Source organism: Nipponia nippon, unplaced genomic scaffold (assembly GCF_047370975.1).
Source record: "Nipponia nippon isolate SJK-2023a ecotype South Korea unplaced genomic scaffold, ASM4737097v1 scaffold_4, whole genome shotgun sequence".
Lineage (NCBI taxonomy): Eukaryota > Metazoa > Chordata > Aves > Pelecaniformes > Threskiornithidae > Nipponia > Nipponia nippon.
This window is the reverse complement of record NW_028262358.1, coordinates 43,345,300-43,368,143: the sequence shown is the minus strand read 5'-3', so window position 1 is coordinate 43,368,143 and position 22,844 is coordinate 43,345,300. Positions and strand designations below refer to the sequence as shown.

Genomic DNA, 22,844 nt, shown 5'->3' with positions numbered 1-22,844 from the left:
CCGTAAGAGAGCAGAAAGAAACCTAACCAGAATCTCAGTTCACCACTGCTGTGTACAGTCCCAATAGGACACTCACAGTTTTGGAATACACCATGCGTCAGGGCTTCACATAGCTAGCCCCGAAAAAAAATAATCGCATTCTTAAAATTCCATTTCACCCCCTAGAATATGATTATCATATTTCATTAAAACTACCTCTACTAGATAGTATTTCTTTCTAAAAGGACAGAAATCCACAAGCTTTAAAAAAATAAATCACTTAACCATGAATGATCTGACATTCACATATAATCTGCCTTCTTCGTGCCCATCTTTGATCATCCTCATAACTCAACCCGTATCACATCTGCCCTCTGGCCCCTGTCTGCACCAGCTCTCGAGGGACTTATTTTCTATTTGCTGTTGTGGTATAAATTTATTTCCTGCACTTGAAACTTGTATTTTCTCTGAACTTTTTTCTATTTTTGTGAAGTTGCTCATCAGCTGAGCATCCTAAAGTATAGGAATGCCTTGTACTTACTTCAGTGGACTTTAAGCCTTTAAAAGAAAATACCAAAATCCTTCTTTAAATAATTTAAAGGATGGAATTAAAAATAAGACCAATTTAGCAGTCTTGAATACTGAATCATGAATATACTACCTTTATATAGTGCTAATGATTAGATGGTATTATCTCTAACATCAGTGCAACTTGGGGATCAAAGAAAATGCAACAAAAGCTTAGGGTCAGAGCTAGTACTCTGTACATGAGAGTGAACTGGGCCTTCTACTTGGTTATGTTTTCAGCAATGCATTGCCCAGAAAGGCCTGGAATGTCCAGTAATACAATAAAAAGTAGTGATCACTAAATTACTACAGCAGTATTGTAATGCAATACAGTACTAAGCCAAATGAAGTCAAAATCCCATAATACTAATTTAAATTAGTACTTTCTGTAACTGTTATCCAACAGCTACAGCAAGAGTAAAGGAGAGGCAGCAAGTCTGGTGGTGGTCTCCAGTTCATACCACAGCCCAAATTAGCACTCCAATAAACCTACCTCACCACAGCCTCTTTTTTCTTTTTAAAAAAGGGCTTTTTTAAAATGTTAATTTTCTAGTACTAGCAAAAAAGGAACTACTTAAATCACCTCTATTTGTTGTGAAGTAGATGCCAATATATTTCTTCAAATTGCTCATTAGTAAGTAGTTTTATCAGTCTAAAATGAACATGCTACTACTGAGTGCTGTTCATACAGCTGCGTAGTCAGGCTTGACCACCTGAGTAAAACAGTGATACTGTACCTAAGAAGGTATGCATGGTACATACGAGCCACCTGCAAGCTTTAATTTCCTGTAGCTCACTACGTTATCTTCAAGAAAAGCCATCTTGTCTGCCAAGTTATGAGTATCTTACTGCACTAAAGGAGCGACATCCAGTCTCACAAGAAAAATAAACTTACGAGACGCTATTTCACAGATCACGCAAAGAGGATACACACAGTAGTTATACGTTCCCTATTCTTCTGTTTTACGTAAGAGACAAACATTGACCAGGCATAGCATGGCTGCAAGTCCTTCTGAGTACAGAGTACAATGTAGTCGCATTTTTAGTAGGTATTAACACTTTGAAAAAAATGTACTTTCTATAAGCCATTGTACAGTCCAGTTATTTCTGGCCTCCCGTTCAAAACTTGTAGCCCTTTTATCGGTTCTCTAGAATAAAGTATATGGGGAAACATGAGTCACCACTGGCCAATAAACGCTACATTTACTTTATACAGTATTCATTCCATTTAGCAAATACTTGTCCCAGCCTCATTGCTTGTACTTAACATTTATGCTCTGGAAAACATGCCTGTGACCTCTTCAATGATTTTAACATTAGTATGATTATATCAACAGTGATTTTAATCAGATTTACTTTGGGGTTAAACTTTCAATTTAAACTCAAGCTTCTGTTAGCAGAGGACAACAAGCATAATGAAGAGCACTGGCATGTAATTAACACCAAGACACTCCATAACAGGCTTTTGCAATTGTAGCACAGATTGCCAGGTTTATTACAGAAACTAAGTTTATCTTGTTAGTAGCAGACACCAAATTTGACTGCCTTCTGCTTAAAGAAATGTGTTAACAATAAAACTAAGGGAATACTATGATTAATTCCTCTGTGCAAACTGGAAAAGGAAAAGAAAGAGCGTGAGAGAGTGCAATAGAGAAATACCTACGTAGCATGGCCTGGAACAAAACTGGAACACAGCCTACAGTGCTGCCTTGAGGTCTGTACTTAGTGATGAAATGCAAGTAAAGCTTCAAAGTAAGATCTCAAACTAACTTCGCTGAAATGAGCGTTCTTCCTTTTCTGTCCTTTTGATATCATTCAAAACTTTAAACAGGCTAGAAACAAATCCCCAGGTGACACTGCCAAAATAGGTTACAGAGCAGGAGCAACACACAACCCTTTAAGAAAACAAGAACCTGCAATTCAGGCAGAGCATCAATAGAAAGCCTGAGTTGCTTTGATGCTGTGTTTTACCAATGCAAGGCAATCAGCCAAAAGCTAGCTTACAAAAGGCAGTGAACATTTGCTAACCATCCAACAACTCTGATATTCAAAAACATGAGCAAACAAGAGCAAAAACAAGACACTTCAAGTTTGGTTCATTCTCAAAACAGACATACCAGAAAACACTCCAGCTCCGCAGAAGACCTCTTTCTTACTCTTCATTTCTAACCACTTTCTGCTCTGTCCTTTGCTATTATTTATTAACTAGTTGGGCTTACAGAAGCAGACAACCTATTAAAACACGTTAAGGCAGCATTGCTCCAGCCATTAGGCTGGAGCAAAAGCAACCTCTTAACATACAGAATTTATCACAAGACTGAAGGTAGATGCTAATTTTCTTGGCACAGTTCTACTTCTGACAGAGTCCTTAATGTCATCAAGGAGTTCAGTAACTAGCTTTTAGTCTTCTGTGTAATCCACTAGATCAATATTATTTCCAAACAAGTTATTCAGAGTCTCTCTCTCTCTCCAGAATAAAGAAAAAAGTGAAAAATAAAAATGCTTAGTACTTTTGGATAAAGTAACACATGCACTGTCCTTTTAACTAACCAGGGGAAAGTGTGTCAAGTTCACAAGGTGGTAAACGAGTATTATTTTAATGAACACTGAAAAGTATGTTGAGACCTTCAGAGCAATGTTGTTGCTGTATATACAAGTGTGTTTATGTATGTATAATCTTACTAATGCCACTTTTATGTAAAATCAAAATTACATTTAACTCCCACCTCACCGATGTGGGATGCTTGTCTTGCAACACCTGACGCCTGAGAGTCCTGCTTCTACAAGTACATTAAGCCTCCTATAAGGATGTACTCTACTTATGTTCTGCTGCCTAGGTATTAAAAACAAAATTTAATCCATGCAGCTCAGTGTTTATACAACCTGAGAATTAGAAAATTTCTACTTCTAAGTGGATGTGAAAGCATTATATCTTACACTGAAAAAAGACAGAATTTCAAATTATATTATCTGTGCTTTCTGAAAAAAAAAAAGTCCTTAAAAAAATAAAAATACTCATTTTTACATTGTGTATGGTCATGAAACACTGACACGGATGGCTGAACTAGCCATTCCTGTTGTAGAACAGGAACGCCAAGGCAAAAAGCAAACAAGATGAGACAAATGCTATGCTAGATTTGGCCAAATTAAAGAAACAGGCACTTTCCAAGGTACCTATCAGATACATATAAACAAGTCAAACCTATAATTAGCAAACATACCCAAGGCTACAGGCACCTAAAGATACACAAAGTGGCAGTACATGTACAGGCAGGTCAACTGCTCAGTTTCAGAGATGTCATTTTTCTCATAAAGACCTGTACCTGTGGTACACCACACTGAATGCCAGGTAAGTGAAGAAAAACCCAAATACTTCCTTAAACCTAACTGGTATACTTTGACAGGAGAGTAATTTTTAAGAATGTTTCATTAGGGTCAATTCAGTGACTTTTGATGCAGCTTTTGGTGCATCATAAGCTACTGAAACATTCACAGCAGTGAAACCCAAACAGCATTTAATCAACATTTAACTTAATCAAGTAGGATGAGAAGTTGTAGTTTGTGAAGTATTCACATGATGGTTTTTTTCTTCATCATTTTAAAGTCTACTTGCAAAAAACTAATTTGTATTACCTGTTTTAACTCATGACAGGGCTTCTACAAGTAGAGTTTATTATGTTGCTGTAATTTCAGGATGCTTAAAAAGTGAATTTGTTAACACATAGCACCAGCAAACCCTATTTGTGCTTAATATTTACTTCTTGGAAAGTGCTATTACCTTGGGGACTAGAATTAAATGCCAACTGTCTACTCGTACAACACACTATCAAAAACTTTGACTACATGTACAGTCATGTGGGGAAGGGAAAATCTGTTGGCAGAAAAATAGCACATTTTAATATTTTAGTTCTATGTCATTCTAGTTTTTCCACATATAAATACCTATTTGACATATCTGACCCTTATTTGGAAAAAATATTGGATTAGATTAAGATTTTTAGGAGTCTTTAGTGCAAAGTTTTAAGAAGTGTTAACTGTAATAATGACCAATGTAAGCTGTCGTAAAGGAACAGAGCAGTGCAATACCAACTGTGTACTAAGAAGGCACCAGAGATTAAGTGATCAACGGTAGGAAAGTTCTTCTTTCAAAAATTCAGCAGATTACCAGGTTCTGCCTTGAGCTATGAAGATCTGTATCCCCTTTATTATCAACAATTTCCTCCTTTTGAGTCTGGATGAAATATATTTGAGGTAGAGTTAATGGCAAAGAATCCCACGAGCTGCTGCACATTACACGAGTGCTTTAGGACAGCTTCTCAACTTAACATGGAATTTTATTTAGTCATCAAACAACATGAAACACCTGTGAATGCATTCTTGTTGAACCTGAAATCAAGTTAAAAGATGAGAGATGATTCATCTACAACAGTACAGCACTAATGAAAGACAGGCTCTCAAACAACCACCTCCACTCAAGTAATACATTATCCCTGTACATATGCTATACTCAAGTTTATGCTTAGCTTGTGGTCTTATACTATCCAAAGTCAGTACCTACAAAATAGGTGTTAGCCACATTAAATCCATTCCAGTTCATTTAAAATTCGCATATTCAGACCAGTGCATGCAGGCACAGAAAATAAACATTCCTTAGAATAGGCATGGGGAAAGCTGAGGGCCTTCAAAGATAATCATTGCCACATTAACTACGTTAGAAACAACTATGCTTGCTATCATGGAAACTGGCTAAAATGCACTGAAGAATACCAAGCTGTTACCAATACCACGAAAATGCTAGAGACAAGCTTCATTAGCAGAGTTGAAGACAAGGATCTGTTCCAGATCTTATCTGAAGTGCCAGAGGACAACACCTGTAAGAAACACGTGTCACAGAAAGGAACTGACAAATATTCCACAAGACAGAATCTATGTAGAAAATAAGCTACGAAAGATCAGTAAGTTCTTCCAAAAGAAAGCTGAAGGATGAAGATCTGTAAAACATGCAGCAGTGAAAAGGCGGAAACAGCATAGCTCCCAAGTGAGCCTTGTTCTGAACACCACTCAGAGTGCTAACAAGTTCGTCCCTAAATTAAAATATATACAGGTAATACCCCTAAATATCTTCTTCCAAGCTTTAGGTTTGATACTTACCCCAAAACAGACTACAAAGCAAGCCTTGACAGCCATGGTTGCGCAGTAATGACTAAATCTAAAGATCAAGACTAACCTCCACAGACTCTGCAGAGGGAAAGGAAAGAAGCAGTCTACCACAGAAAGCAAGTCAGAAGCTCAGGGCCTCTCCAGTCGTGAGCCTACAGAGACCAGCCCTGCAAGACCAGGCAGACTCTGTGAATACCCTCTCGCATTAATCTGCAGTAAGGCAGGCAGACAGTGTGGTCTTCGGTACAACTGGGAAAAACACTGTAGTTGTGACCACACTACAAGTATGCAGACCACACTGCATCCACCTGGAGATGATTTTAAACAACAAATGTACCACTCACATTGTGATCTGGAGGACCATACAAAAATCTTTTTGTAATTTATAAGATTATACATGTTGATTGCACCAATACTCAGAGAGATGGAAGAAGCCAAAAAAGTTGAGCAGTATCTTGAGGCACTCCTGCTGAAGGGAGATGAATGAGTAAAGGCTATTCCTGAAACTGAAAGCTTACTAGTCAGAGGATTAAAACTAGAAAGTAAAGTGCTTAAGATAAATTTTGGCATTGTGTCTAAAGTACCCACTAAAAGCAACCAAATAAGAGGGGAAGGTCAATGATCAGAGTTTAAAAAAAAAGGTCATTAATGGGCAGAAGACTAATTCTGGTTCTGGGGCTTTAAAACTGGTCAGTGACATCCATATTTTCTATTTGTAATTAGATGCAGACAAAACACCAGGTAGCAATTCTGAGGGTGGCATTAAAAATAATTTACCTAAATATCTGAGAGTTTCATACATTTATTCCTGTTAAGCTCAGTCTGACAGCTTCTCTACAAAGTGCAACCAGCTTTGGTTGCTTTAGGGAAGCAGACCCTGTCCTTCTCCCAGGCTTTACAGCAAAGAGGTGTTAGCACAGCTGGAGCAGACCCCTCTTGCACTGAACTGGCCCCAGAAGACCCAGTCAACAACCAAGAGAACTACAGGCAAAATGACTCGCATAACATCTCGCTTCAGGTAGCTTTTCTCCAGCAAGTAAGGAACAGCTAGGATTTTTATTTTATTCTTGAAGTTTAAACAGCACTCAAAATTAGTCCAGCAGTATAGACTCCAACAGACAAACTATAATCAATAACTATACTAAATTTCACATAATAATGACTATGAGTATGAAGTTCCCCAGTATACCTATTACTAGATATACCAATATTTAAGAAAATCCTGAACCACTGAAGAAAACCCTAAATCCATCCACGATGCAAAAAATAGCCAAACTTTATGTTTAAGAAGTCCCCAAACTATAGATGTCTATAACGCATGCACACCCAAACAAGATTTTACACTGCTGAGAGAGAGTTGGGGAGACGAATGAAGTGTGCCAGATGAAGGCTACATACACAGCCAAGTAGTATTTTCAGTAACCAAACATCATATGATAATTTTTTCTGCAAATGCTAAGGATTTAGCAGGACTCCAATTATCAAACTGACTTCGTAACTGAAGTCATTGAGGCTTCTAAAAATAGTTCTAGATTAATTAGGAGTACCTTCTGGAGTTGAAAAGTCCTCACACACAGCATTTCATCTCTATATCCAGACACATAAAGGAAATTCTGCTTTCATCTTTTGTTATTTGAAACATACAAATCAAGAATGAAACTATACTCTCTTCAGTGACTCAAATCTCCCCTTATTGAAAGATGCAAGTAATGCAAAGATAACCTCAGGTAGCACAGAAAGTTTTACAGTTTGGGGCTTTTGTTTTGTTTTCTCTACATCAAGTCATAAGAATGTTTGCTCTCGATTCTTTGAAATTAGCTTTGTTAAACTCTCTTGCCTTCCGATAGAAAGAGAACAGGAAGGTGAAAGACTTGCACTTTTTGGTTAACTTCAAGACTATTTCAGTGTCTGTTTGAATTACTGAATCGAAACTGGACAAACTTCAACTCCTGAAATATTATAGTGAAAGTATATTGCTGGACTTTTATCAGTTCCTGCAATACAATTATGAACTATCAGGAATATTTCCTTAAGTCTTACATATTTTCCTTACTAATCCACTCTTTTCCAGAATTAAGACATGGAGAACTATTCATCCCTTCAGATTGCTGTTTCTGTTACTCATTCCTCATCTTCTAGTTAATACACTAAAGCCTAACCAAATCCGCTGCTTACAGAGGTTAACAGATCTAGTTAGATGCTTTTTGCCACTTATCCCCCTCAAGAACACAAATCTTCAGTAAATGCCTCCACATTACTAAAGAGGAATAGCTGAAGTCAGGCATTTGCTGAAATAAAACTGAAGTTAACATCAGTTTTAATGCTTCCAATGAAGCCTCACATTTGGCACTACCTGACAGTATTCAGATATTTCATTTTCCCAATTTTCTCTTGGGAAAGCAAAAAGGTTTTTCTCTACTGTCAGAAGTTTGAAGAACCAGGAACTCTCTCCTCCCACCTCACATTTAGTACTTCATGGTCCCATACTTTTCCATGGAGCATGGTGATGCTTTTAACTGAAGTCAAGGAGCTCAACTTTCTGGGTGCAGGAAAAGAGGGCAAAGAATGCATAAACATGAGGATTAGCCGAGACTGTCAGATGCTTGCTCAACTACTCTAACACAGACACAGTCTAACGGGCACTAGCCTTCCACCATCTTTCGCAAACCACCATTCATCACTTTTGCCCTCCACTTCCCACCTTACAAATTAGCCAGGAAGCGCAGAAAAGCTCTTTCACAATGTAAGTAAGAGTAATTCTCGCAGTGCCTCAGCTCCACATGGCTCAAAACCCCATACAAACACAAGTGTCACAGGGCAAGCCCCAGATGCCTGCAGTGAACTACCCAAGCTCAGAAGTGCAGAAGACAACCCTTTCAGTGCTTATCCGCTGTGTGGCCACTGCAATATCCCATCCACAGCAACGGCAGGCAATAATGAGTTCCTACAGGGGAGAAGAGGGCTAGGAAAAAGTCAGAGAAGCAGAAGAGTGGAAGCTCTGCTCTTCTGTAAGACACCAAAACCACAAAATACCTGAGCTACAGAATATGAAAGATGAAATATGCAGCAGTGACTAAAAAAGCTAGTGGAACTTAAGAGAAATATCCAGAACAAAGATACAACAGAAGTTTTAGCACTTAGTGGTACCAAGATATAGCACTACTCCAGGACTCCACTACATTGATGACAGCATTACATACCTATCCCTTCTTCAATACACATAAGCTAATGAATTTTGCGTTTAATTTTGTTCTGTCTCGTGTCACACTCAGCATCAGATTTAAGCTGTATCTTCACACAGACCACAGCACTGTTACCTAAAAAAATCACACTAGCAAGACTCATACTTCTACTCTAATAGCTAGTACCAAAAAAACTGACTTCCCAGAAAAATGCGATTTTAATCAGACCCCAGGCTGCAAACATAAACCATAAAGAGCTAATAGCTTATAGCAAGAAAAACCTCAAGACTGCACATAGCATCTTTTTCTCCTTTCCTTTCCCCTTCACACGTTCCAGTATCACTTCTGTACAGAGTGCTTTATCTGGAGGCAAGACATTCTCATGCAGTAATTTTAACAAGTCTCTGAAAAAACATGTTCAAATGCAAGACCTGAATCTGAACAGAGGATCTAGTGCATACCATGCTGCTTTATTAGTTCTTCTCAAATGACCACAACAGCTGAAGCAGACACCCTGTTGAGTCTTAGCAGAAGCCCCCATCTCCTGAGGAGCAGCTGGGGTACAGTTAAACAAGACAGCTCAGCCCACCTGACAACTCATGACTAGCAAGAAGGTGTTTCTGTTCCTCCCCAGCAACTCTTCCCTTCCTCTTCCTCCAGCACTGCGCTCATCCAATTCCTTCCCGACGTGACGCATCTCCACAGGTTTGCGGAACACTAGGTTTTTTCAGCTGGATTTTTTTTGTTGAATTGCCATGTTGAGCGATCAGGCAGTTGTCACTGCCAGCAAAGGGAAGGCGGCAGGAGGGAAGGGAGATCTCCCCCTTCAGCAGTAACAAGCTGCTCAATCAGCTTAGCCAGCTCAGACAAATCAGTCCAGGTGACAGAACAGAAGCAACCACACATCTCTTCTACCTGATCTTGTACCAGTCTAAAACCAGGTGTATCATCTCCAGATCAGTGCCATCGCAGGAGCTGATAGCTCTGATGACACCAGCTCAATTACTTGATACTATCTAAAGGCCTATGAATCTTCGTCAAGCAATAATTTGCCAGAGTAACCAACATTCTCACAACCATCTCTGAACTGCAAAAGCAAGCAAGGGTCCAAGTAACCCCAAATATATATATATATATATATATATATATATATATATATATATATATATATATATATATATATATATATATACACACACACAGAGACGTCTCTCCACTGCATGTTACAATCCTTTTCCAACATTATAATACATATTTCCAACAAACACAAAAAAAGATGACCTTAAAGAACCAGCAAAATGAAGTAGTAACATCTCAGGCAACAGCTACTACAGTTCTTCACGAAGGAAGCCCACAGAGCCTGACATCTCCTCAAAAAGGAATAAAATAGGTATTAGTGAGGTCTTGACAACAGCTGTTCACCCCAGAGAACTTAAATTCGCCCACAGAGGACAAGCAAGCGTGTTCTGGACAGCAAGCGCTTCCTGGTGCGCCAGAATCCTCTTACAAAATAATCATTTCACCCTACGTTCCCTCTGCTCCCTCCTGCCCGCAGAACACAAGTATCAAAAACAGTGCAACGTTATCTTATTTGGAAAGAGACCACCATGACAATGGCAAAATTCTTCAAATACGAAGGAAATTATATCCCTGTACAAGCGGCAGAGGTATACAATTGTATATTAATAAGGATGCATGCGGCCTATTAAAGAAATCATTGACAATAAAAATACAGAACTGAGAGCCTCCTGAAGTGTTTGTTCATATTACATAGTATTTGCTTATGCTCTTTGAGTTTAACTGTAAAGAGGACTATATAAAAGCAGCAACTTTTAGTAAGTATTAAGAACGTAGTTTCTCTTTTCTAATGTTTACACATTGTCTTACTTTCCAACAGATCTTATGCTATTGTTCAAGGTGCTTACAGACTCTTTTACTTATTGTCTTAAACTGCAGTAAAAACTGATGTGGACACCCAAGAAAAACCTACCAGAGACTAAGAGAAAGGAGGAAGCAAAAGCAGCATTTAAGAAGAATCTTAATTAAATGGCTACTAACCTAACAAAGGAACTTCTTACAATTAATTAAACACTTTTAGTGGAAAGCTGTCTTTAAGTACAGTAAAAAAAGCTAATGGGGGAAGGAGAGAGGGAAAGCGGGAAGGGAGTGACATTAAAAAAAGCTCCTCTTAAGAAATCTGTATACAGTCCTACAAACCAAGTGACAACTGACTTCCTGAGATCTCATTTACTATTAACTTTGGGTTTAGAACTAAGGCATTGAAAGCTACTTGCTCTTAGCTTGCAAGATTCTCTGTGCAAAGCACAATGAGGAACAAAGAAGAGCAAAATTAAAATACCCTAGGAAAAGCTGATTTTTTTTTTCTTATCTATGACAACACGTGACAGCATTCTCATTCTTCATTCACTCTGTCTTTAATGTCCACCAGAAACTCTCAGAGGCACTAAACCACAGATTTTCTAAGGTACCTAAGAGGATACTTTCTTCTTTGCACTATTGGTCTGTGAGGCTACAGCTAAAGGCAAAAAGAAGACTCAAGAGTATTTTCCTAACTCCTTACCACACTGTAGACCTTTTATGATAAAAGCTCCATGCAGACATCGTCTCTTGTCCCAGCAAGCAAATTCAGATCCTTCCTTCAGGAACAGCTAAGCGTTCCAGACATCTCTTTTCTGCTACCTAGCATAAGATTATGATACAGATGACTAAAACAGATCTCTTTGCTGGTTTTTCTGCCAAAGGTTGTCCCACCACCTCATAAGCAACAGTACGATTCTGTTAGTGACACAAGCTTGTGTGACACAAACTCCGAGTTTCTCTAGATCCTTATACTGAAGTCTTGCTGATTCGTGTGGCACTACAACTAAAAGGGAAAAAAGTACCTCCCATCCAGATGTTCTTCTCTAGCCAGTTCCCATTTTTAACCACATTAGATGCTTTCCCAGCTCCTAGGCCACCACATTCAGTCATCTGATGCTCTTTCCAAATTTCTTCAATTGCTCTGCTTTCTCTTATACAAGAAATTTTATTCTCATTCCCAGTGATGCACTTGCTTTCCCTGCCTTCTCTCTCACTGTATAGGTAAGTAAAAGGCAGCTCCTTATTTCATTTGGGGATACCAGGTAACGTACAACTCTTACGATTTTTTTTTTTTTCCCCTCAGAAGAGTATCTTCACACGTTCTCCCCACGCTCAGAGAATACCTAGGAGAGTTCTCCTTGCTCCTCTGTCCACTCTTTTTAGTAGACAAAACAGAAAGGCGTAGTTCTGGTGCTGAAGTGCTGCGGCTGTTGTATTCCACGTCCATCACCGTTATCGCGTTTCCGCGAACGGCCCACATTTGCTTTCCTTCAGCTGCTATCGCCTGCCTCCAACAAACGCCTCGTTGGCAGCGAGGCTTTGCGCTCCCGCGTCGCACAAACGCCCCGCAAAGGCCCGCCGGCCGAGAGGCAGGGCCGGCGGCTCCCCGGTGCCACGGGAAGGGGCGGAAAACAGCCCGGTAGGCACCATCTGGAGGCGCACACCGGGCAGCAAACGTCGCCTTTCGGTAAAAGCGGAGGCCGCAAGTTCGGCAGGAGCGCCGCGGGCCGCGAGCCGCCTCACACAAAGCCGCCAAATGCACGCAGCCGGCCCCGGCTCCCGCCCCTCAGAAACAGGAGGGCGCTCAGCGCGCACTCACCCCTCCCGCCGCCGCCGCCGGCGGCCACCGCGGCCCGGCCCGGCCCCTGCCCCGGGGAGCCGCGGGGCGGGCAGGGCCCCGCCTGCGCCACCGGCGGCTGCTTCTTCCGCCTCGGACAGCGGCGGCCGCCAGGCTGCCCGGAGCCGCCAACGGCAGCCAGCGGGCATCTTCACGCCACCGAGGCGGCAGGCGCCGGGTGACAGCCCGCCCGGGCCCACGCACCGCGGCTCCCGGCGCCGGCCTCGGCCCGCGGCGGGGCGCCCCCTCGCCGGAGCCCGCAGCAGGGCCTGTGCCCGCCAAGCTAGCTAGCTGGCTGGCTGGCTGGCTGGCTGGCTGGCTGGCTGGCTGCCACCTGGCGCCGCGCCGCCAGGCGGGCCCCCCGCAACCGGAGGCGGCGGTGCCCTGCCCGCCCCGCCCTTACCCGCTCCTCGCCCCGCCGGAGCCGGCGCCCCCGGCCGCCCGCTCCGCTCTTATCCCGCTGACAGCGTCCCGGCAGCCCATGGCGGGAGGGCCCGGCCCGGCCCGGCCCCGCCGCGCCGCCCGCCCCCGTCGCCCGGGCAACGCAGCGCCCGCCCCGCCCCGCCCCGCCCCTCGCCCCACCTGGCTCCCCCGCTCCCGCCGCCGCCGCCGCTCCGCCAGCACCGGCGCGCGGGTGGGCGGCGGGCGGTATCACGCGCCCTCCCGCAGCCAATCGGCGCCGCCGCCCGGCCGCGCGGGGGGCGGGGGGATCCCTCCGGGCGGGGGCGTCCTTTCCCCCGGCGGCCTCTCACCCGCCCCTCCGCGCGCCGGCCCCGCCCACTCCCGCCCTGCTCCGCCCCCAGCGGCCCGGGCGGCGGCGGCGGCGGCGGCGGCGGCGGGGGCGGGCGGGCAGGCGGCGGGGCTGCTGCGGTGGGGCGGGAAGGGCGCTCCTGGAAGCGCCGCGGCGTGCCTGGGGCTGGCGGCTGCGCTCGCTCCCGGGGTCGGGTCGTGAGAGCGCGTGCGCCCGGCGGGTGCCACATGGGCAGGCAGCCTGCCTGCCTGCCTGCCTGCCTGCCTGCAGCTCCTGCTGCGGAGCCCCCGGGGAGGTGCTCCCCACCTACGGCTCGGCCGGTTCAGGGCACCGCCGCCCCCTCCCACCTTTAACGTCAGCATTTGAAATCGCTCTGGACATACGCGTCACGCACTCGCACCCCGCAGGCACGTCGGCATCGGCGCCAGCGCCGCCGGAGCACCGCTCTGGTGCTGCCCGGTTGCTGCAACCGGCTCGCCGAGCTCCGCTGTTGTGCGCTACCCGTTTCGCGCTGGGGGGCTCTGGGTACGCAGGGCTTTGCGGGCAGCGGCAGGGGTTGCACTCGGCTTTGGCGTTTGCTCTGAGTAAATTCTCGGAGCAGATTTAGGGCTGCGGAGCTGGGCTTTCGCGCTCGGCTGAGATGCCTGGAAGAAGGGATTGCACGGAGTGCTGCTCAGTCAACTCCCTGGTTCACATGGGCAAATAAGTCGATAATGTGCCCTGTCCCCCTGTCGCTGCTCTCGCCCTCTCCGGGAATTCACCTCACGCGGGCAGGGCACTTACTAATTTTTTGAAAGTGGCAGCAATACCTTACAGGCAACGTTAACAAGCACGCGCTGCGTGTATTCACACAGGCCTCGGTTTGGCGTAGCCTTCCTGATCTTGAAATCAGAAAAAGACATACAGGGCGCGCAAGTGTCCTTACCTCAGCGCATCCCTCTCGCATCCTTACGCCTCTCCCTGGCGCGTTGGCCTCCCACTCCCGGACCTCTGCTGCCTTTCCTGGAGAGGACTTGCGTCAGCTCTGTGATTGCATTTCAGGTACCGTCCCAGGGCCTGCTGGCCACCTCAGTGGCATATTGGGTTTGTAAAACTTAAGACAGGCTGCCTGCAAGGATTACACGGATGGGCAGAGCCAGATCCTGGGAACGCTTCAGACAGCAGGATCGCAGGACCCACCTGCCAAAGTAAGTTTATTTACAGACGAGGTAACTGCAGTTAAGTCTTTTGCAAATATGAACTTCAATCTGCCTGTACACCCTGCTTCTCCTGCTCTTTCCCATGGCATCTATTTATGGCCGTGTTTCTTACTTTTTTTCCTCAGCACCTGCTTTTGGCTGTTGTTCATGCGGGTCCTCATCTTACCAACAGGAAGCACCCTGTCCCCGTCAGATGGGTGCTGAGCTAAATGGACCTCTGGGCTGAGCCAAGAGAGCAACTTCCCTGCAAGGGCCAGCTGTGCAGACTCCAAGACAGCGCCTTTCTCTGGAAGTTAGGCACCTAGACGACACTTCTGCACTTGAAAATGTCTGAAATCCCTGAAAAAAAAAAGTCCTAGGCAAGTGACACCGGTATTTCACTAAAACCAGGAAGGGCAAGGAGCCTGACATGCCGCTCTGCTGCCGAGCGAGGTTACGCAGCACAGCCCCAGTGGCACCCCATGCCCCCAGTTAGGTGCCCACCCTTGGGAAGGTCAGATCTCAGCTCAGAGAGACAAGTGGCCTTCAAGGGCAGCCAGCTCTCTTCGGTGGCCACAGAGAACTTAGGGACTTTGGGAAAGCCGTTTCACTTGATGCCCTGGAGCTTAGATGCCAGTTGCCAATTCAGACAGACAGACTAAATCCTACTTTTAAGCTAGATTATTTTAAACTCCTGGAGAACGTGGTAGGATTTGGTCCAGCCTACCCCAGCTGGCACTTCAGCTACTGGAGGGGAAACTGAGCCAAGATTCCCAGCCCTGGGCTAGGGGAGACCTTGCCCCAAAGCAAACTCCCTAATGCTCACATGAAGCCACTCCGCTTCCTGCAGCGGAGAAGAACGAGAAGTCTCTTTTACCTCTGACCCAGGGCTTCCTGTTTACCAAAAAGAAGAGATAGTGCTATTTTATCTTTCTTTCAGATCTTCCAGCTGCCGAAGGAGGACTACACGTATATGTCCCTCCTCAGTGCTGACAGAGGCCGGAGGTTTCTACTGGCCTCTCCGCTGAAACTCCTGCCTGCCAATAACTCCAAGGCTCTTTGCTGGTACCTCTGCTGCTGCCCAGTTTTCCTCAGCAGCAGATGTAGGGCAGAGCCAACACGGTGCTTGACATTTACCCTTTGTCTATGGTTTTCTCAAGGACACCAGTGAAACTAAGCAGCCCATACATTTCCTTGCGTTGTTGTATGGCAGAACTGAAACAGCAGCAATGAAAATGAGGTCAACAGCCAACAGTATATCAGCTCACCCTTGGAATATTAGCTTTTAAAGTACAAAGAATAGGAGCATTTCAGATTGATAACATAATTTTTACTGAAGCTAAGAGTTTTCAGATGAGAATTGCCTACCACATACATACAAACATCTCAGTGAATTTTTGGAAAGTATCTATTAAAATCTTTGGAAGGGAAGTTAACCATAGCCTAAATTGAAATGCACTGAAGCAGTTGTCATGTGCGTGCTAAAAAAAGATTATAAACTGTTTGGATTAAAAAAATTGTTGAGAAAGGTAAGTAGATGCAATTAAAGATTTTATCAGAATGGTAATGTTCTTCTCACTTGAATGCTTCAAAGTGCAACCTATCTTTCAGCTCACGCAGATTTTCTTTAATTACAGTAATTAGCTCCTGCTACAGATATGACAGCATGCCTGTTGTTCAGTTTGAAATCTGAGTTTTTCAGTAGAGTACTATGCATTCTGAATTCATGTAAGTCAATATAAATTTGCAGCAGCTCCATGAAAGTGAGTAGAATGACACGGGTTCATCATGCCAGAATAACTTCAAACCAAATCTGGTTCTTCATAACAGCGTTGGTTCACTGATAACTCCCTCTGTCCTACAAACAGTATCTGAATCTCACTTGAAATCGATAAAGTTTTTCAGCAGAATTCTCCTTGAATTTCTACTATAATTCTATTTCTTCTGCATACATGCAGAAGGTAATAAGATGGAAAACAAGCAAGAAACGAATATGAATGGCATTTCCCTACTATTCTCCTGGACAGTAGAACAAACCCACAGCACTGAGACTCACACAGGTCACATTAGTATTCAAATTTTTCAGTATGTGGTATTAACGTTCACAGACAGTGGATTTAGATCAATGGTTCCAAAATTTTAGGGGTCAATGAGCCACTGTCCATTCCCAGAACTTCTTGAGTACCCACTACTCATTTTTCATAAGGCTCCATCTACTCTTATCAAAGTTTCATCTGGAAGCATTACAAAGATAATGTAAGGTCTAGATTTTGTGGGACATTTCTACAGTCTCATTCTCTCTCTTTCCTTTCCCATGAGTATTTACCTGTCTAGGAAAATTTACCTATGTTTTAATGGTATAATAAAGTCAATAATAAAAACTGTGGAATAATACATACAGTAAGTGAGCTGTCTTGAACCCACAATCTTAAATCAGAGAGGTTTGTGGAAAGGGCATCTTTTCTCAGCTGAGATGAGCAGTCTTTCAGCAGGGAATGAATAACGGTCTGTTTTCCCAAGGAAGCACATTACTCCGTTTTTTTCCTATGCTACTGTAAAAAAATCTGAAAGAGTGAATAAAATAGTGAAATAGTTTTGCACTTAGGGAATCGATGAATGGTCTGAGGGATTCATTAAAAAAACATACTAGTTTAGATGTGGGTCTGTATAGATCATGAGGAGAAACAGTCTGTGAGTAGATACACTTCCAGATCGATGTTGGAGGAGATAGCTGTTGCATAAATTCAAGGACAAACAAATCCATGCTGGTCACATTTCATCTCTACGTTCTTCATGTTTGACTAGTTGACTAGAGTGGCATAGAAAGACCAGAGAGAAAAGGAAAATGTCATTCAGTGGGTAGAAAGCAAAGGTGGAATTAAATGCTTCCAAAAGGAGCTTAAAGCACAGGAGTTGTGGGAAGCCTCCCTAGTTGTTTGTAATCCTTGTTTAGGCTTGCCTACTGCAAGCAGGGCTTGATTCCCGGTGACACTTGATTTTTCATTGCAGTAATTCTTGGTCAGCACACACTGGCGTAAGGATGTGTTTACTGATGGTTCTAGTTCCCATTTCCAGAATAGAAGAGCAGGTAACCAGATAGCTTCTCTGTGACACATTGTATGACCCCTAAATTTGTCCAATCTCTAATCTAGGTGAAAGAATTAAAAAAGACTTGCGTTATCAGTTTTGAATGAGTGAGTTTACTTTGACCAGCTTTGGCTTTCCCATTTAGGAGGACTTAATCCAGTTTAAAGTTTGCTCAAAAACAGTTGAGGTAAAGCACTAGTTGCAATGTATGCTGAACTAGAATTAAATTGCCTTTAGTGCAGTGAATTTGGATGATGTAACAAAACTTGACTGAAATCAACTTCTATAGAAATGATTGAAGCTAGAATAATTCCCACTACAAAGAATGAGAGAAGCCTAATGAGAAAGGCAAATGGTATAAAAACCTATATACAGGGCTTTGAGCTTTAATTTACACCTTCTCACGGCTCTCAAATGTATGCATTACACCCGATCATAGTCTCTTAAGTTACGCATTGTCATGTGTCTGTAACAATGTCTAAAGACTCGTCCCTGTTCTACAGTAAATAATCAGGCAAAGGAGGTGTTCTTGAACTGACTCAGTTCAAGAGGTGAAACTGAGGTGAAATCTCAATAAAGGCATGTCAGGCTGCAGTTTTCACATGTCCTTATTAGGTCCATCATTGTCTTTAGCTGGATCTACAACCCATGCGAAAATACTAGACCTCCTTATCTTCCTTATCCACTGCAAAAAGCATATCTGCAGTTCACAATAACAAATACTTTGTCTTTTCCTGATAAACACTATGAAATTAGCTAACTCATAGAAAGAATTATTATTTTTTTTTTATTTCTTGTTAGTACTGTTTCATAGGAAAAGTCCTAGTAGATTTTCATTTTCACCACTTATACACCATTTTTTAATTTTTGCCCTGCGCTTCTTAAAATGTTAAGTAAGATTGGACTGAAAAGTTTAGGGTGGGTGGATATTTTTGTTCCACTCTGAAGAGTTCTGGACTATTTAATCATTTGCTGTGTACCATTTGCTTCAGCTTTCTTGCCCCTCTTTGAACCTTTTCTTGTTCTTTTTAGCGTAAGAGAACTGGAGCTGCAGACGATATTCAAGATGTGAGTTCACCATAACTTTCCTGCATACTAAGCTTATGTTTTCCTCTCTATTCTTTCCTTAATAATTCCTAATGTTATCTTCCCTTTTCTCCTCCACCACTGAGCACTGGGCTGGCAACTTCATAAAACTGTGTGTCGTAACTCAGGGATCTCTTCTACCCAAGTACTAGGAGTTCTGTCTTCAGCACTTCTCCCTCTGCATGCAAAGTTAGGATTGTTTTGACTGCGGTGCATTCTTTTGCTCTTATCAGCGTTGATTTTTTTCTGCCATTTTAACTCAATAACTTATAGCTTGAAATCCTTTTCCCAGCTGACTTTCATTTTTGCTACCTTGAGTAACTTACCATCAGGAAACTCTCTCACCTCAAACTATGCTTCTTTTTCCAGGTAACTTCTATGTCAAACAACACAAGCCCAGGGGCAGATTTGTTGTTAGACTTCACTGGTGACTCCTGTCTCCTCCCTCCTCCCAAAAAACTCCAGTAGAGCTGTGAGATATTTTTTTCTACAAAAGCTATACTGATTTTTCCTCTTTATATCACATATGTTCGTGTACCTGCTAATTATGTTATGTATTATAGTTTCTACCAATTCGTTCAATATTTCTGAAACTTTTTATGGTCACTTCAGGTCAGATATCAAAATATAAACATAAAGCATCTGTTGTGATAATCTGTTTTTCTTTTTTTTTTTTTTTAAAGCTGGGCCTTTCTAAATTTCATGAGTTTCATTATAGTCAATGTAGCATTAGAAAGATTCTTCAGCAAAACTTTGTCTTTCACCAAAAAAAATTATGTCATTCTATATTGATTAGGTTTTTTTGGGTTTTTTTTAAAGGAAAACAGACAAGCCAGATCAACAACACAAAGTTGTTAATCACAAGACTCTGAATAAATTATGAGATAAACATAATAATTTTCTGGCAAACTGACCACGATTTTTACAAATATATTAACTCCACATAACAACAAACAAACCAACCTATTTAAAACATTTCTGCTCCTGCATGAGACTCATTGCATTTCTCCCTGTGATTTCTGATTAGCAATCTAATAGTTTTGTTTCCAGTCCAGCCATGACTTTCTTAGTGAATTATCTTTGCTGGAAAAGGAAAGGTAATTCCGCAAAGGTAAATGTTCAGTGTTTGCAAACACTTTTTTTCTGATTAGAGCATTGGATGTCTCCATCTTCAGAAGCAACAACCCACCTCCATGCATGGAATGCTAAGGAGCATTCAGGGTGCTCCTTTGCTGCCGGTAAAGCAGACACAGAGCAATCACGGGGCTGCTCTCAAATACTCCTCCGGCGCTGGGGGGCTCGTGGCTGCCTGTCCCCCCGTGCAGGAGGTACTGGCCTGGCATCAGGAGCAGATGAGGGGCTGGTTCAGTGCCTGTTCCCCACCTGTCACCGTGTTCGTGGGTGTTTCCTTAGGGCTGCTCTAATGGGGACAAACTGCTCCACCCAGCCTGGCAGCTCAGGAGGATGGACATTTAGAGGCATTTGGGTCCCTCTTGGGACGTATACCAGCTTCAGCTCTGGCACAGCGCGCGATCTGACAAGAAGAATGATGATGCTGAGCAAGCGAAAGGGTGCAAGAGAGCCAGCGTGGATGGTACGCAGGGTTTGCATTGCCTGCTTTGGAATAAGCCCAGGACGTGGAGTGGTCACTGTAACAACACTCAGCCTTTGTGCTTTTCTGCTTTTCTTTAGGAGGTGCTGTCTCCAGATTAGCATTTTTGGACAGGCACTAACCCTGAAGACACAACCAGGCACAAAGCATGCTCTATTTCAAACTCTCGCGTTTCCCCACGACCAGCAGCAGTCTGTGCTTCGGTCTGAACCTTTCTGACAGCGTTATGTCAGTTCCCCTCCATGCTCTTCCTACTATGTTTTCTGTTTTTTCTCCAAGTGTCGAGCATTGCTCCAAGCCACCCATTTGATGCTATAATGTAGCATTCAGAAAGAGAAAATAGCATTGATTCAAGGCAAGGGAGGGAGCCCATTTTGCAGTTTTACATAACTCGGTGGAGCTCTGTACTTATTTAGTTGCATTGAATAATTCAGTGGGGAGGCTCTCTGAAATGCAACAGCCTCTTTGTTTTCTGTGAAAGGTGATGCATGCTCGTAGGGCTTCAGACATCTATCCAGCAACCAGCACAGACTTTTTTAGAAGCACATGTGTTTATACATTCAGAGACCAGCTCCCAGCACCCCTCCAGGCCCTCTGCCAAATCTTCTCATTTTTGCATTATAAGGCCAAATCCCGTTCACAGTTTTTTCAGCATTACTCTACTGGTTTCAGCAGAGTCACCCCAGAGTCACACTGGTGCAAATGGGTTTGCCGTAATCTTCAGTGTTTCCCCAGCCCAGCACACGCCGTCCTAAACCTTCTCCCCTACCTGGCCAGTAGCGCTCCCCTGCCTACTGACCTGATACACAAGCTGACGCAGATACCAAAGCACAAATATCAGTCCCCAGTTCCAATCAGTCCCCAGACAAGCACCAAAAGGTGTGTGACAGCTGCTACTCACCCCTGAGCCCTCATGCCAGACCTCACCAGAAACCTCCCTGCCAACCTGCACCCCAGGCGAATGCCCCAGCGAATGCCCCAGCCACCTCTGCTCACACTCATTTTCCTGCACCTCCTCCTACAACAAACCTGACTGCCACCACTCCACGGTGAGGGGAATGACCTTCCTTGGGGACCTTTCGTTCTCTCATCCATCTTCCCCATTTCCATGCAGCTTACCCTTCCCTTGGAAACTAGGCATCATCCTAAGGAATAAAAAACTGTTTAAAAACCTGTAGAGCATACCTGGTTTCCTCAGAGAGTTGCAACTAAAAACCAAGGGGGCAGTGACACAGAATCACATGGGCATCCTCCTTCTGGGGACTCCTCTGCTGTCCATTTGACATGGACCCGGTCGGAGGGATGCTGCTGCATCTGCACAGGCTGCTGCAGTGAAGCCTCGGAGTTTCTGTCAGGCTGCTGGATGAAATCACAGCTTCCTTGCTGGTATGCTCTGGCTCCTTTTCAGCTTCACATAAGCAGCCTGTCCTGCAGAGGTTTGGAATTTGGAGGTTGCTTTGGTTTGTTTTCCTTTCAGTTGGTTGTGCTACTGTGTCTGCAGTGCTGCTGGAGGGAAAAAAAAAAAAAGGAAGGGAAAGAAAGAGACAAAAAGAAACTCGTGCAGGCTTTTACTCTCAGTGGTGCAGGAGGATGAGTAAACAATGCAGACAGCTAAAAAGATTGTGCTAAGCGGTGCAAGAGACTAAAAGCTTTCCAATACGCCATCCCATTGTGTTTGCTTGAGTATTGTATAAAGGCATATAAAAAGGGAACAGTTCAGCCTTAAGGGCACATTCATGAACTGAGACAACCGTGTGAAGAACTCAAAACTCTGTCCTGTTCTGCCAAAAAAACTTTCAATGGGCAAATCTGAGATGGTTTTCAAAAAAAAGTTTCTTGTCTTCAATTGATGTTATTTCTCTAAGCACAACATTAAAAAAAGAAAAGGGCGATCAAACCATGCAATTCCAAATCTGCACATACATCTCTGAGCCTGCAGTTTTAGATGTCTCCTATTGAATTTCCACCTGCAAGGACAGCAAAGCCAGGATCCCCTTATTCTAGTCACAATAAAGAAATTATATTTGTTCTAAAATACCAAATTACTTGATCTAAATGTGAGCGATCCCAACTGCATAGGCACCAACCCTCTTATGGCTAATGCTGATGTGCTGGTTTCAGCTAAATGGGAAGAGATCCAGAGCCACAAACCCTTTAAGACGGTGATCTGCCTTTGCACGGTGCACGGACTGGCAGCAGCCAGGTGCCGAAAGCACAGCTAGAACTGAGAGGTGACTAACTCTCGATGCAACTCCCTGAGCACTGAGCTGAGCTGTCAATGTAATATTTGTGTTTCTCATGAAGAACTGATGGTTTAGACTGCTTCTTTGAGCTTCCCTGCCATGTATCACCATGCCAATTTATGCATTAGTCTTAATATACCGCATTACCTTTACGGCTTCTCCTGTCAGTACAATATGGTCTTGGGATTTGCCTCAAATATTTGCTGGGCACATTCATTTTTTACTTTCTGCATAGTCACAGCTACATCTCAGGGCACAGTTTCACTAAGCCCAGGCGCTGG

General features: G+C 43.5%; 1 protein-coding gene and 2 long non-coding RNA genes across 7 annotated transcripts in view; 1 reads left to right on the top strand and 2 right to left on the bottom strand.

Moving 5' to 3' along the window:
• LYST (lysosomal trafficking regulator) overlaps positions 1-13,110 on the bottom strand; it is an 87,976-nt gene extending 74,866 nt beyond the window's left edge. For 3 of the 5 annotated variants that reach the window (XR_015708184.1, XM_087774509.1, XM_087774512.1), the window contains exon 1: positions 13,010-13,110. The gene's annotated coding sequence lies outside the window, so the exon portion shown is untranslated. Of the gene's footprint in view, positions 1-12,112; positions 12,844-13,009 lie in introns of those variants that run through there. The other 2 variants (XM_087774511.1, XM_087774510.1) reach the window with 2 other exon arrangements.
• Positions 13,111-13,599: 489 nt separating this feature from the next.
• LOC148053272 (uncharacterized) lies at positions 13,600-14,909 on the top strand. Its single transcript, XR_015708626.1, has 3 exons — positions 13,600-13,882; positions 14,399-14,544; positions 14,682-14,909. It is a non-coding gene; the product is annotated as an uncharacterized LOC148053272 (long non-coding RNA).
• A 590-nt stretch (positions 14,910-15,499) lies between these two features.
• LOC148053271 (uncharacterized) lies at positions 15,500-21,765 on the bottom strand. Its single transcript, XR_015708624.1, has 3 exons — positions 21,506-21,765; positions 17,183-17,344; positions 15,500-17,099 (listed from the first exon to the last, which is right to left on the bottom strand). It is a non-coding gene; the product is annotated as an uncharacterized LOC148053271 (long non-coding RNA).
• Between the last annotated feature and the right edge of the window lie 1,079 nt (positions 21,766-22,844).